Genomic DNA, 4,332 nt, shown 5'->3' with positions numbered 1-4,332 from the left:
AGGTAGCAGGTAAAGGTTAATATCAAAATAAAGCATAATGACACATATTTCCAAAGTACGACAATACGCCGCGACCAAACACGCGCTACGCATAGGCACACGGCCGAAGGTTTCAATGTCTCCAAGTGAGATCTAATCACTCTTTAATTTAACTTGCTCTTTTCAAATATGTGACGCTCCCATGTATTTCTATATCCTCCATTTGATTAACAGAATACAAGTTATATGCCACATCAATATACTAGTATAGAGAATTCTTTCCTGTAAGCAACCAATAATATACTTTTCTCCTCACTATTCGTATGACATCCACATATTATTTTGATGTTCAATTTTGTTCATCATTCAACCCAAAGTGGGTTGAGTGTCATAAAATTTATACCATCCACTTCTTGTTCAAAAATTGTTTCTAATAATATGAAAGTTTTCAAAATTGACAATCAGATTGCAATCACAAAATACAAGGACAGAAGGAGTAAGCACCTTTTGTGGAATATAACATATATTTTGTTGGTAAAGTGACATGAGAGACTTATAGATTTCGAATGGAGTACATATTACTTCATGGCGATTTATTAATAAACCACATAATCAGAAGACATGTTTCTCTTCCTAACCATCACGCTAACAAGTAACAACAAGACAGTTAACTCATAAGAATTAGAAAAATAAATGGTATATGTTTTAGGGAATGCAACTCATATTTTATTTATTAGTCAAAACTACGGTGGGAGGGTGCGAAATAGTGTTTCAGCCAAAAAACAGTTATCAGAAACAAAATCATGTCAAGTGCCTGCCAAAACGTCATATATTTTGGAACGGGGGTAGCATGTATTAAGATATTTTAGTATTTTTTTGCGAGAAAACTTTCGATCTATTCATCTTCAATCATTGCAGTACAACGAACATCAGAAATTATAAAAATTACATCCAGATTCATAGACCATCTAGCGACAACTACAAGCATTGAAGCGAGCCGAAGGCGCGCCACCATCATAACCCCTCCCTCACCGAAGTCGGCCCAACTTGTTGTAGTAGACAGTCGGGAAGTCGTCGTGCTAAGACCCCATAGGACCAGCGCACCAAAACAGGAACCGCCGCCCATGAAGAATAACGTTGATCGAACAGATCCAACCTGAAGACACACGAACATAGACGGCCCACAACAAGATCGAGCAAATCCACCGAGGATAGATCCGCCGGAGACACACCTCCACACGCCCACCAACGATGCTAGACGCACCACCGGAACGGGGACTAGGCGGAGACAAATTATATGCACAATAGCATAAACATTATCAAAATGAACAATTTATAAGGAGAGTAGGTGAGAGAGAATTATTTGAGAAATATAAAAATATGAATTTAGATTTGCATCAATTTAGATTGATGATCTAGTGGTATAGCAATTATAGTAATTGAGATGGATAAGTGTGGAAGAATATGGAGGCACATGTTCGTCCATAGGCAAAATTAAAAGGAAACAAGAAGTTGGTTTCCCATGGAAACTATGTACAAAAAGTTATATGGATATTACTAGGTGTTTTATATACAATTCAAACAACAAGTGGAACAAGGAATTAAAATAAATGACATTTGATTTTATTTGGTAACGTTAAATATATAGCGAAAAATGGTGAATGTAACATGTCTCAAACATATGGACGTGCATGTGTTGCTTATGTTTACAGGAAAATATGAGAGGTGCATTAGATGTATCATCATGAATGCCCTTGTTAGTATAAGTAAAAAGTTTGACATTAGTAGCATGGAGTTCGTTGGGCAGTCATGAATTATTTATTCACTAACGAATCAAATCCATGGTGATTGGGAACGGTCGTGAAGTGGCAGATATGGGAAGATCCGAAGGGTATATGCATGTATGCATATCACAAAGGACATGCATGATATCATGTATCGATCTCAAGGTGGCATGCATACATATCATTTAGAGGGCACGAGTTGTCAGGTATCAATCTCTTTTTGCTATGTGTGTGAGATAACATACAATAAAATAGAAGGAACGCGGTGTCATGGTAGCAAAAACAATGGTCAGAAGCACAAATCATCTCAGATATGTAATAGATCATTTTAGTGATGAATGTGTATCTAAGAGCACGGCAAGAACTGAAAATGATATTGTAAGTGCACAATACCAAAACACAATACTCAATAAATCTAGCCGCACAAATTTGTGATGGTTACCCGGATAGTTTGTTTGAAAATCAACACCTAATACATAGTACAGATTGCACGTCGTTTTTCCTTGCTATCATTTAATATATACAGTTAGGAGGTAATTTTTTTTTTTTTTTTTAGAAAAGGAGGATGACCCCCGGCCTCTGCATCTGGGAGATGCATACGGCCACTTTATTGATTATTCTCAAGGACCTTACAAAGTATTACAACAATGTGTCTGAATCCACCATCTTGGCAACATATGCCGCTACTCCTATCTAAAATGATGAAGGGGTGCTAGTTGGGCCACTACCCAGACCACTCACCTAAACCTAACATCAAAAGCCGGAAGCCGAAACACATTCGGAAGCCCCAGCCGAGCCACATACCGGGTCTGGGGCACAATCCGGTCAGACGCACTCGTGTGTCGTCGCCGCCATCTTCCACAGGTCCGTCTTCAGATCAAATTGAGGCTTCTACCTTGTCTGGCCACAGTTAGGAGGTAATGGTCAGTTCAAAACATAAATTGATGATGCTTACAAAATATCATGGCAATGCTCAGCGCTAGGTCGTGATGGAGCATATGTCTAGACATGGCCATCTGTTGCGTGCATGGATGAAGATGGAGCAACGATCAATGAAAAAAAATATGAAATGTGCTTTCATGTAGTAATAATTAATTACTGTTAAAAGGTATTAACTCTGTATCAAAATATAAGACACTTGTGTAGGCTAGTTTACTAGTAACGGTCAAGAGCAGATGGTCTTTCGTTAACCAGTGGCTAGCTACCATGTAGTACTTCGTCCGTCCTGGGATTTTTCGTCCTCGTACTATTTGACTAGAAAAAAAATACAAATTATATGTCACAAAAGTTATATATTACTGTATTAGATAGTTTCCAATGGTTCGATTTTTATGACATATAATTTGTATTTTGCTACTAAAATTTACGGTCAAATTTTAACATAAATTACGAGGAGAGCTAACGGACGGACAAAGTACTCCAACAGATTCAGAGATGGAGTACAAAGGATCATGGGACGCGTTTCCTCTCCCTCTCCATCTCAGTCTCGTAACATGACAGTTGGCCGCTCAAGTTATGCTTATCAACAAGGAGCAAATGATGGTGGCCACCTTAGTCATCGTCATGCGACTGAGCGCACTCAATTGTTTGACCATAATAATCAAGTGCATGCGTGCTGCATGAGTGCACATACATTATCTTCACAGGTTAGTCACACAAGTTTCTCTTTGTTGGTACACCCTTTAATTTATGGGCAGGTAGCAAGTAAAGGTTGAGATCAAATTGAAGCATAATGACATGACATATATTTCCAAAGTACGGCCGGCTACCCTCCTCTACCAACACACTGTTACCTAGCCAGGAACAGGAGGATCCAGGCATCCAGCTGCTAGTAGTAGGTGAGATCCGAGCTGGCCATGGCCACTCTTTAAGGCAGGCGGGTGGCAGATAATGGTCAGATCGAAGCATAACTGACGATGTTTCCATGTGTATCAATCATTATTTCATTTAGCCGCCGGTCACCTCACGGTCCGTGGGGTTCACACAAGAAACAGTGCAGGTTAGTAATTGGCAATCACAGTCTGTTTGTCTGTCTCAATTCTTAATGACTTTGACTGTGTCGGCACGCTAAGATTTTTCTCCGTACTTAGCTTCTGATCTGACGTGTATGAACAGACGATCCTTGCCACGTCAACCGTCCTTATATTTTGAAACGGAGAGAGTACTTAAACTCGTGATGTCGACTCTCTGAACGGTCAGAGGGCTCGGCCCCAAAATCGTAACGCAATATTTTCCTTTCTCTGGTGGGGAAACATAGGCGGTGAGGACGGCAGTGTGGTTGCGCGTCGTTATGATCGTTAAATTTCATTTGACTGTAGAGATCGAATAATGTCGCCAACTACGACACGATATAGATTAGTAGTATTTTGGAGAAAAACAAGTACAGTCCTACCCCTCTTTGAATCGATGGCTAGGGCCCTGTGCTTGCTCAAATGGCCAAGGATATTTTCTTGTAAAGCAATGCAAGACCGTCGGTCACTTAAGAAAATACAGTGTCAAGCCCATGTGTTCCGACTTAGCTTGTCGGCTTCGTTTTAATTTCCTTGCCGTGCACCCCCCCCACCCCCCC

Source organism: Triticum dicoccoides, chromosome 6B (genome assembly GCF_002162155.2).
Source record: "Triticum dicoccoides isolate Atlit2015 ecotype Zavitan chromosome 6B, WEW_v2.0, whole genome shotgun sequence".
In the NCBI taxonomy this organism is placed as follows: Eukaryota; Viridiplantae; Streptophyta; class Magnoliopsida; order Poales; family Poaceae; genus Triticum; species Triticum dicoccoides.
The sequence above is the reverse complement of the archived record's forward strand: the minus strand, read 5'-3'. Positions refer to the sequence as shown.